This window comes from Physeter macrocephalus, chromosome 21 (assembly GCF_002837175.3).
Source record: "Physeter macrocephalus isolate SW-GA chromosome 21, ASM283717v5, whole genome shotgun sequence".
NCBI classification, from domain to species: domain Eukaryota; kingdom Metazoa; phylum Chordata; class Mammalia; order Artiodactyla; family Physeteridae; genus Physeter; species Physeter macrocephalus.
In genome coordinates, this window is record NC_041234.1 from 96,655,648 (window position 1) to 96,667,791 (window position 12,144).

Below are 12,144 nucleotides of genomic sequence, written 5' to 3' on the forward strand. Positions count from 1 at the left end.
TCTCACAGAGGTGTTATGAAAAATAATTAAAGTTGGTAATGTGCTTTGAGATCCATGGATGAACTGCGCTTTCAAAGTGCATAATTACACACCACAGTGAGTCTCTCAGGCTGGTTTCCTCTACTCAGTCTTTCATAGGTATTAAAAATGACCCAGTTCAGGTAGGTTTTCCTTGTTCTCAAGTTGCTACTACATTTTTTAGCCACTGATACCAGTCGCCTTTAAAATGTTTAGAATACAACCCACAGTAGTAGTAAAGACCACTAATCCTTTGGCTTTAGGATTCTTAAAGTCTTTTCTTTGGGGGAGTTTAGTTTTCCAGATCACTCTCTACCTTCATTCTCAATCTTTCCACTTCAGTTGGCTCACGTATCTCCTCTCTGATGCCAGTCCCAACAGATTGTAAAAGATCAGCTCAGTGGCTTCACTGAAACCAAACAGGGGGTCTCTCTTTGCTTTGCTTAATACTTGATCATTTCTTCTTTGCTGTTCTTATTCCTCTTCTTTCCCTCCTCCCCTCTCCCCCATTTTAATTGGCCTGTTGGAAACACCCAGCAGGTAAAATTCTTTAGATGACTCCACAGCAGGAGAAGAAAAGAGATGCTGAAATCCAAATGTTGAGCTGTTGAGTCGGGGGAGGAAAGAGGCTAGGATTGGCCAAGCAGAAAACAAGAGGGGAGATGGGAGTAAGATGTTGTGACAACATCCAAGTCTATCTGGGTAGTAAGGGGAAACCTAGAACAACAAAACCAACTGAGAACACATGAGAAAAGAACCATTGACCCCTAACCTGGGCAGCCTTCCCACAAACTCCTTTTGCCGTTTTGCCACTTGAGAGAAGGAAGCAAGAGAACGTGGTATTGCTCCCCATCACAGGAAAAACAACGTCAAGCGTTTATTTTGTAATGCCCTTGGATTCACAGTGACATCTTTATGTTCAAAGGAAAGCACACTTCTTCTGAACGTTTGGTTCCAAGATGGAATATGAAATGGAATCTGAGACTATGAGTATAAATCAAACTTTTTCTTAAGCGCCTTTTGAATTCTGTCATTTATCAATATGTGTTACAATTTCAACATCTGAATCTCGGGCAAAAGCTTTCCTTCATTCCCCCCAACCCCAATGTTCTGTCTGCACTGCCTGGTGGGGGGAGGGGGCAGAGTTTCCTTTAATAGAAACCACTGCTTGAAGCAGTGCCCATGCTGAAGGGCTTCAGTTACCGTCACTAAATTAGAACTTTACCAGAGTAAAATATCCAGAGACTGGGTTAATTTTACTCTTTTACTTTGCTGGTAGGAAAGATTTTCCTTCAAACGGAGTAAAAAACACAAAGAGGGCTTTTACCGTTCTTGAAATACTGTAGCACTGCATATGCTTCTCACTCTAAGTGCAGAAAACTTTTGAAAAGAATCTATTTATATAACATTTTGGAAATGACGAAATGTAAGAAATGGAGGACGGATTAGTGGTTGCCACTAATCTGACCGCCTAGCCAGTGCTTTTCCAAAAAAGGGACGTGTAAGAAACAAGATGTAAAGGTCACTGAACTAAAAATCAAAAGAAATAGATTTTATTAGTAGCTCTGCCATTGTATGTTTTGAAAAGATACAAAATACAGACTTTTTTTTTTATGTAATGAGGGGAGATCAGAGGGAGGTGGGTGTGGTTATAAAAAGGCAACTTGAGGAATCCTTGTGGTGTGGAACTGTTCTGTATCTTGACTGTGGTGGTAGATGCATGAATCTACACGGGTGATAAAATTGTATATAAATTAATACAAACATGCATGCATGCACACACAAACACACGTACACAAATTAGTACAATTAAAACTGGGGAAATCAGAATAAGACCAGTGGATTGTATCAATGTCAATATTCCGTTGTGATATAATACTACAGTTTTACAAGATGTTAACACTGGGAAGACCTGGGCAAAGTGTACAAGGGATCTCTCTGTATTATTTCTTATAATCGTAGGCAAGTCTACAATTATCACAATAAAATTTTCAATTTTAAAATAGTTAACCACGGGCTTCCCTGGTGGCGCAGTGGTTGCGCGTCCGCCTGCCGATGCAGGGGAGCCGGGTTCGCGCCCCGGTCTGGGAGGATCCCGCGTGTCGCGGAGCGGCTGGGCCCGTGGGCCATGGCCGCTGGGCCTGCGCGTCCGGAGCCTGTGCTCCGCGGCGGGAGAGGCCACAGCAGAGGGAGGCCCGCATACCACACAAAAAAAATAGTTAACCAGGTCTTTTCTAGGCCCCACTCAAATAGCACAGGCAAAGAGACAAACAACCCATGGCTGAGATAAAGAGAAGAAAGCTGTACCCTGAAGACTGACTGACCTAGAACCAGAGTTTGATAAATCAGAAAAGAAGAAAAAAAAGGTTTTTGGTTACAACTTAACATTCCATGTAAAGGATTTAATTTACAAATTAGTAAAAAAAGATGCTGAATTGTACAATATTTATTTCTCTTTAATGTTGGTCTAGGGCTTCCCTGGTGGCACAGTGGTTAAGAATCCGCCTGCCAATGCTGGGGACACGGGTTCGAGCCCTGGTCCGGGAAGATCCCACATGCCGTGGAGCAACTAAGACCGTGCACCACAACTACTGAGCCTGTGCTCTAGAGCCTGCGAGCCACAACTACTGAACCCATGTGCCACAACTACTGAAGCCTGTGCGCCTAGAGCCTGTGCTCCGCAGCAAAGAGAAGCCCCCGCTCACCACAAATGGAGAAAGCCTGCGCACAGCAACAAAGGCCCAACACATCCCAAAATAAATAAATAAACAAAATAAGTTTTTTAAAAATTAAAAAAAAAGAAATGGTAAAATTTATTTAAAAAGAAAAAGACAGGGTCTTCCCTGGTGGCGCAGTGGTTGAGAGTCCGCCTGCCGATGCAGGGGACACGGGTTCGTGCCCCAGTCCGGGAGGATTCCACATGCCGCGGAGCGGCTGGGCCCGTGAGCCATGGCCGCTGAACCTGCGCGTCCGGAGCCTGTGCTCCGCAACGGGAGAGGCCACAACAGTGAGAGTCCCGCGTACCGCAAAAAATAAAAATTAAAAAAAAAAATGAATCACTATGTTGTACACCTGATACTAATATAATTTGTCCATTATACTTCAATAAAAAATATAAATTAAAAAAAAATACAACTGTAGAGGGAGATCAGCTTGGTGCTTTGTGACCACCTAGAGGGATGGGACAGGGAGGGTGGGAGGGAGGCTCAAGAGGGAGGGGATATGGGGATATATGTATACATATAGCTGATTCACTTTGTTATACAGCAGAAACTAACACAACAATGTAAAGCAACTATACTCCAATAAAGATGTTAAAAAAAAAAACTGCAGACAAGGACTTACTGTATAGCACAGGGAACTATATTCAATATCTTGTAATAACCCATAATGGAAAAGAATCTGAAAAAGAACATATTATATATATATATATATGTATAACTGAATCACTTTGCTATACACCTGAAACACTGTAAATCAACTATACTTCAAGTAAAAAAAACAACTGTACCTCCTAATGCCTATTTAATTATTTTATTATGGAATTCTATTTTTATGAATAAGGGTGAGGAAATCATGCTGATGTCTGGGCAGAAATTTGTCTTAACCCAGGTGCCATCACTGTGAAATTACTACTTCAGATTTGTTTGGAGAAATGAATAAATCTTATAAAGGTTAAATCTTCACACTAAGTATCAAGTGTCAGCAAATGTAGATACAGATTTTTTTTGGAAATGAAGAAAAATATTAAGTCTAGGTTTCGAATACATATTTGAACCAAAAAGGTAGCAGTAGATAAGACCAAAGTGAGATGCAAAAGACTCTAGTTGTAGCCACTGATATTCGCAGTTAGATAATTATTATCCTGAGGGAATAAAAGGGGAAAAACCAGCTTAGCCCATCTGTTTAAGTATTAAAAGATTCTCCAATTAAATTATCCTGTGTGAGTCAATAATGAGGTAATTCAGATAGAATCAAACTAATAAATACCTTAATATAGAACTGAAAAGAATTCCGGGTCAAAGTCAAATCTCTGCCTAGTATCCTATTGGTATAATATGCAAGACTAGGTGTGGCTGAACAATAATGAATAATGTGTATGCTGGAAGTCCAACTGCTGTACAGATATTCCTAGCAAATAACAGCATTCTTTCAAACAACATCCTGAAGGCTCAACAGGATGATATTTTCCATCCCCACAAAGACGAAGGATATCATCCAAGCAAAAAGGAAAATAATATCCTGGAGGCTGAGTTAGGGATCTCAGCACCAGCGTGGAATAGGAGAGAGCTCATAACTTAGCAGACACAAGATCAAGATTACCACATTGGGGAAAACATGGGAGAAAGGGAAGGGCTGCTCTCCTAGAGGTTTGCAAAGACACGGCAAAATGGAACTGTCAGCTAGGTACACTATAAAAGAATTAAAGGGCTATACAGTGATTTCTAATGAGCCAGAAAAGAAACTGGGTGGAGGGAACTGAAAAGCAGTATTCTTGAAAGCAAAAAGGGGAAAAGAAGCAATGAAGAGCTCCAGATCCAGAGGCTGTGAATATTAGCACAGAACTGATTCCAAGACCTCCAAATGCCTGAGAAATTATACATGAATGAACTGGTCCTAGGCTGTAAGAAGAAAGTGAAAGAAAAATAGTAAGAACTTAAAAATGAGGATTTCAGAAAAGTATTACATAGTAACTGAAAAGGGAGTCTGGCCATATGTAATTTGGCTTTTTTGGCGCAAAGTTTACTTTGACATTCAAGTATTCCAGGTGGTCTCTTACCAAATCTGGTGGCATTAAGCCAATCACAGTTTCATGGCCACTTAAAAACCTAGAGTCTATTATTTCAGGAACAAATAAAGGCTCTTGATGGCAATTCTTTCTGTAAATACAGTATTGTCTTAGATAATAATAATTATATGAAAACCTCTCCTTCTTTTCTGGGGCTAAGCATGCTGTGTTGTAATCTACTGCCTGTCAATTTCACCCAATAGCCTATAGACTTCTAGACGGTAAGAACAGTGGCTTACTTTTTCTGAATCCCAAGTGCCTGGCATATGCTAGGAACTCAATAAATGTTTGCTTCTTTAATAAATGAACAGCAAATAAAATGTAGCAAAAATGAAAGGCAATGTTAACTTACCCAACTGGGCAGGCAGCTAAATTCTGAAAGTGTTTCTTAGTAATCTCTACATGATGACATTGAAGAAACTAGATAACGGCCGAACAATTTCTTTGAGGAGGTTTGGGAGAAAAGAGTTCACAAAGGCAAGGAACAATACAAGAGAAGCACAATTCCTGTGTGATGTTCTAAGATACGATAACATTAAACTGCAACTGGTAACAAGACTTTTCCCTTCCAGACTTACATCCAGCTTCCCCTTTCATCAGCTCCTCCCTGCAGTGTACCTCCTGTTTTCCTTTAGCCACACAATACTACTTGCCCTTCCTGAGATAGGTTGTGCACTTCGACTCCTCTGTGCCTTGGTTCATTATATGCACTTTGCCTGGAAATCTCTTGCTTCCATTATCTTCCTGGAGGATTCCTTATTCACCTTTCCATTGCCAGTTTGTCCCACTTACCTATTGCTGCATAACAAACTCCCCCTAAACTGAGTGGCTTAAAGCAACCTGATTTATTATTTCCCAAGATTCTTTGGGTTGGCTGGGCAGTTCTGTTGGTCCTCTCGGGCTCACTTTTGTGGCTGCAGTCAGCAGGTGGGTCATCTGGGGGAGGCTCAGCTGGGACACTCTCACACCTGGTCCTCTCTCTCCACGTGGTCTCTCTTCCCCCATGGCCTCTCTCTCCACATAGCCTCTTTCCAGCGGAGTAGCCTGGGCTTTTTTTCCATGGCAACTGGGTTCCAAGAGCAAAAGCAGAAACTTCTAGTTCTCTTAAGGCCTGCCTAGGCTCAGAAATCCCAGAATGTCACTTTTGCTGCATTTTACTGGTCAACGCAAGTTACACGGTCAGCCCAGATTCAAGGGGGAGAGGAAATAGACTTCATCTCTTGATAGGAGGAGTTGTAGCATCACATTGTGAAGGGACATGAGCACAGGGAGGTATAATTCACTGGAAGTCATTTTTAACAATCATACAACTGAAATGTCACCTCTTTAGTCATCATTTGTGTTATATATATATATATATATATATATATATATATATATATATCATTTGTTATATATATATATATATATATATATATATATGGAGAGAGAGAGAGAAATCATATTATCTCATTCACATTACCTCATTACCTGTGTCTATGTCTGTTTGAAGGAGGCAGGGGTTTAGGAAAACAGCCTGAAAGGACCACTTTCTGTAATCTGACTGGGGAAAACTATACTCACGAGATACAGTTGAAAATATAATTTGGGGCCAGATCGTGGGGGACCTTGGATGCCGTACTAAGAAATTTAGATTTTATTTTGCAAGCATTCAGAACTGAAGTCAAGAAAATCTCTCCCCAAACTGCTTCTCCTATATTTCCTATCTGTGTGAATGGTAGAAATAAGGATTCACATCTTCTACCTAACTTATCCAAATGGCCTCTAAGTGCTGCTACTTCTTACAATTCCTAAATAACTCTTGACTCTGTCCCATGCTCCCATCTACACTGCCATAGCTTTAGTCCAGGGCCTCCCTCATCATTTCTCCTTTGACCTATTGTCACAGCCTATTAACAAGTTTCCCTGATACTAGTCTTGCCCCCTTGTCCATCGTCCATGATTCCACCAGAATCATCTGCTGATGTTAGCCCCCTCATTATAAGCCTTCATGGATTTCTATCACTCTCAAGATAAAGTTCAAAGTCTTTGGCACTGATTACAAGGTCCCTCCACAATTTGGTCCCTGTCTAATCTCACTCTACTGGCCCCCTGCCCTTGCCCTTTATATTTCAGCAATACTATACTTCTTGTCGTTCCTCGACTCATGCCGTATCCCCTTATGTCTTGGTGCTTTTGCCCATGCTAGACTCTGTGTCAAAAACCATCGTCCCCTTCTCTGCTTGTGTTAACTCCCAGTTTTCTTTCAAGACTCAATCTCTAGGACTACTGCCCAAACCCCCCTCTCAATCTGGGTTAGGTGCCCCTTTTCTGTGTTGTAATATCACCCAGTGCTTAGGGCTATCAGAATAATACTATTTATTGATCACTCACGTGAATAACTCAATTCTTGTATCAACTGTATGAAGTAGATTCTTATAGTGACAGCTAGTAAATGACAGAGCCAGGATATGAACCCAGGTGGCCCAAGGACCTACTGTTGAAAGCACTATAGTATTTTCTCGCTCAGGCACAGCACTCATCACTCTGTACTGTAACTGTCAATTTACCTATAGGTCTCTCCCACCGACTGTGAGTTTCTCAAGAATAGAAATTATGTCACATTTATCTTTTTATCCTCAGAAACTAACATAGTGCCTGCCACATAATAGGCACTCTAAAAATATGAGTTGAGGGCTTCCCTGGTGGCGCAGTGGTTGGGAGTCCGCCTGCCGATGCGGGGGACGCGGGTTCGTGCCCCGGTCCGGGAAGATCCCACATGCCACGGAGCGGCTGGGCCCGTGAGCCGTGGCCGCTGAACCTGCGCGTCCGGAGCCTGTGCTCCGCAACGGGAGAGGCCACAACAGTGAGAGGCCCGCGTAAAAAAAAATAAATAAATAAAAATTTTAAAAAAAATAAAAAAATAAAAATATGAGTTGAATGGATGGGTGGACAAATGAACGAATGAATGACTCCTCAAATTTATGAGTGATTCTTCTTGCTCTGTTGTTTTAGCTATTTTTTAAAGATAAAAAAATGCTTGTAGAACTAGAAACATACTTCGATAAAGACCCAAATTATATTAAGGAAAAGAACAGAGAACTGTTCACAGGTGATAAATTTTCTGTTTACTGATGTTCTGTCAGCAGTTTAAAAAATGCAAGCAAAATAATTTTATTAAGAAAAAATATGCAACAGTCTAATAAAAAAGGCACTAGATAACAGTAAGAGTTTAATTCTTCCTTCAACTCCTCCCCATTAAGGTAAGACATGAAATGAAACCTACTATTAAGGGAAGCTAGAGAGGGACACAAAGTCTGCCTAAGAAAGACATAAGCTTGACCAGAATAAAGATATTAATAATACATAGAAATATAATACAATAATAAACTGAAAGGTCTTGGTTGTAGTAGAAAGTACATACATTTTGCATCCTAATAGATACGAGTTTGAATCCTGCCCTGGCACTCTCTGTGAAAGTCATTTAAACTCTGAACCTCAGTTTTCTCATCTGTAATATGGAGATCATAATATCTACCTTAGAAGGATGTTATGAGGTTTTACAGATAAGGTACCATGCCTAGCCCAGTGCTTGACATAGAATGGGTGGACAATAAATGGGAGTTTTACTTGTTATTTACTTGACCTTTTATATGCCTCAAATACATACATACATATTGTTGCAAAGTGAGTTGGGGATAGAGAAAGAAAATGTGTCATGAAAACCTGCAGTATACTGTGGAAAAAGCGCTGGACTTGAAGTCAACCAGACCTGGGGCTGAATCCTGGCTCGACCATTTCAGAGCTTTGTGACCCGGGGGAAATTCCCTTAACTTCTATGAGCCTCAGTTTCCATATCTGTAAAATAGGGATAATAGTACCTACTTATAGCATGAGGGGGGTTGTTCACTTATACCCAGGTCTGAAAACCAATTTAAAAATTAGTATTTTGGTTTGTGAGCTCTGAAAAAACAAGACTCATACTTATGAACGACAACCTAATTTAGGAGTCACAGCCATCAAAAGGCTGAAATAATCTGGTGTGATCCCAAAGACTTTGAGAAGAAATTTTTGTAAAAAGAACATGAAGTACTCTGGAAAATGTAAAATAAGAAGAATCTACCTACTTATACCTGAGGTGGCTTCAACAGTACTTGGATATTGGAAACACGGTATCACGATGGGTTCACTGAAAAAATTAGGTACTGGATATGCAGAAATGAGTTCTGGATCCAGAATTAAGTTGATTCTCTCTAAAGTACAGCCACTCTGAAAAGCCCTGTTTGGGTGGAGAGCTGGCCTCTTGCCATAACATCTCTACCTCAAGAATCTTTATCAAAAAGCATCAATTCATAAGATTACACACAAACCAAAAAGACTAGCTTAAAACTTTACAATCAGTTTTCATTAAACTAGTTTAGTTCTCTCCCATCAAAAGAATTACTGGACTTCCCTGGTGGCTCAGGGGTTAAGAATCTGCCTGCCAATGCAGGGGACACGGGTTCGAGCCCTGGTCTGGGAAGATCCCACATGCCATGGAGCAACTAAGCCCGTGCGCCACAACTACTGAGCCCGTGTGCCACAACTACTGAAGCCTGCGCACTTAGAGCCTGTGCTCCGCAACAAGAGAAGCCACCACAATGGGAAGCCATGCACCGCAACGAAAAGTAGCCCCTGCTCGCCGCAACTAGAGAAAGCCCGTGAGCAGCAACGAAGACCCAACGCAGCCAAAAATAAATTAAAACAAAAACAAAAAACATATGTGAATGAACACCACAAGCCACAAAAGGATATGTATGATCTGATACCATTTATGTCAAATACTACAATACAATACTATGTATTTTTCTCTACCTATTTAGGTAGAAGTATTTAAAAGATTTATCTGGAAGAATGGGCATCAAACTCAAAAATGGTTATCTGTGGGAAGAAGGGAGGGGAGCAAGTTGGGGAGGTGGCCAAGGGGACTGTGATAATCAGTTTTATGTGTCAACTTGAGTAGGCCATGGGGTTGCTAGTTATTTGGTCTAAGATTATTCTGGGTGTGTCTGTGAGGATGTTTTGGGGTGAGATTAACATTTGAATCGGTAGACTGAGTCAAGCAGATTGCCCTCGCTAACATGGGCGGTCCTCATCAAATCAGTTGAAGGCCTGAATAGAATAAAAAGGCTGACCCTCCCTCCTGCCTGATTGTTTGAGCTGCTCAAACTGAAACATCAGCTCTTGTTGGGTCTCCAAGCCTGTTCGCTCTCGAATCGGAACTAGACTGTTGGCTCTCCTGAGTTTCCAGCTTTCCAACAGCAGATCTTGGGGTCTCTCAGCCTCCATAATTGTGTTGAGCCAACTCCTTATAATCAATCTCTCTCTCTCTCCTCCACACACACAGATATAGATATAGATATAGATTATAGATATGGCTATGGATACAGATATGGATCCTGTAGGTTCTGTTTCTCTGGAGAATACTGATTAATACAAGGATTTTTACCTTTATCTTTTTTCTTTTAAAAAATTTATTTATTTATTTATTTATTTGGTTGTGTGGGGTCTTAGTTGCAGCAGGCGGGCTCCTTAGTTGCAGCATGTGGGCTCCTTAGTTGTGGCATGAGAACTCTTAGTTGCGGCATGAATGTGGGATCTAGTTCCCTGATCAGGGATCAAACCCTGGCCCCCTGTATTGGGAGCGAGGAGTCTTATCCACTGCACCATCAGGGAAGTCCCATCTTTATCTTTTTAATGTCCTGATTTTTAAAAAGGAGAATAGATTCATTTATTACGTTTATTATTAAACGTATCTTCAAAGAACCAAAGTATGTCAAGCCTGTATTATTATTCCCAGTTAACAGATAATGAAACTGAAAGGTTAAATGATGGGCACAGTCCTTCCCCTTAGCTCCCCCCATCACAGTTCGTGCTTGCAAAGACAAATGCAACATTATAAAATAACAGTATTTGGAGCTCCTTGTTAGAAATTAAAGGTATTATCATTTCTTGATTTTTCCTTCTCACCTTCTTTTCTCAGATCTTCCACACCAAAGGGGTGAGCTCACACACATAGAGGAAGAGAGAGGAGGCAACAAATGTCTCATAAACATGGTAATTAACCCCATGTTCCTTTCAAGTTTTGAGGATGTGCTAAAAGTTGTCTGACCCCCAGAGTGTGGAGTGAATACTGCTTTGGAAATCGTTGACAATCAATGCTTCAGAAACATAATTCATGGGCACAGTAGCTAGACGACAACATTTGCAGTGGAAAATTCCTCTCACTCCCAGGTTAAAGGATGGGGATAATTATTCTGGACAGGAAAAATGTGCTTTGAAATGTGTAAGTAAGAGGAAGGCAGAAAAAAAAATTAAAAGGGGGAAAAAACTACACGAATATTTATAAAATATCCGCTCTCTTGACTTTGTTGTCTATGTTGCTAGGGAAGAGATATTGACATGAAATCTGTGGGATTTTCTGTTTTACTAAAGAGGGGAAAATAAGAATAAAAGTGTTTTTTTCTATTGTCAACAAAACCAGAAACCCCCTTTCCACCAAATTAAGAGAAAGTTACCTCACCTTAGATTTTAGGTCTACCTGAATGTCTATAAACAGGGAGATAGAACAGTCTCTCTTCTCCTCTGCCTCGCTCCAAATCAATGACTTGACCTTTAAATTAAAATGTGGGATTAGTTGTTACACAAATAAAATGTCCTATTATTCAAATAGAATTATGCATCTTTTCAAACCTGATCTTTTATCAGGATACTTCTGAAAGCTGTTTTCAGAATCCTTCCTTTTCCTTGATTAAGTACAACTTTCTTTAAACAATGTAATTTAAATGTATAAACAACAGTATTGTATTCCAAAATGGTTATGTGGACTTCTGGTTTGAATTTGGACATGGTCTCTCAAGATACTGTATATGTTGTGCTTATATGAATGTATGCTAATAATATTTTATTGTGAAGTTTCATTACTTTAATCTGTAGAAACTAATTTTTTTAGATTGTATCACTTAGCTTTTATTTTTTTTAATTTTATTTTTTTTAACATCTTTATTGGAGTATAACTGTTTTACAATAGTGTGTTAGTTTCTCCTTTACAACAAAGTGAATCAGTTATACATATACATATGTTCCCATATCTCTTCCCTCTTGCACTGAGCTTTTATTAAATATCCAAGTGCATTTCAACTGAAATGAAAAAGGGTTTCTGAATTTCACAGAATCTTTATTTTGCATTATTTGTATAAATATTTAAAACTACAATCAGAATTGTTTATTACATTGGAGATCCAAGACGCATACTCTGGCTTTATAATATACCTTTTCATTTCTTCTGCTTAAAACTTCTGTTTTAAAAATTATGAAAT

The 12,144-nt window shown here is 39.9% G+C and overlaps 1 long non-coding RNA gene across 1 annotated transcript; it reads right to left on the reverse strand.

Moving 5' to 3' along the window:
* Positions 1-1,606: 1,606 nt before the first annotated feature.
* Positions 1,607-11,418, reverse strand: LOC129391765 (uncharacterized). Its single transcript, XR_008616443.1, has 3 exons — positions 11,349-11,418; positions 3,364-3,420; positions 1,607-1,744 (listed from the first exon to the last, which is right to left on the reverse strand). It is a non-coding gene; the product is annotated as an uncharacterized lncRNA (long non-coding RNA).
* Positions 11,419-12,144: the final 726 nt, after the last annotated feature.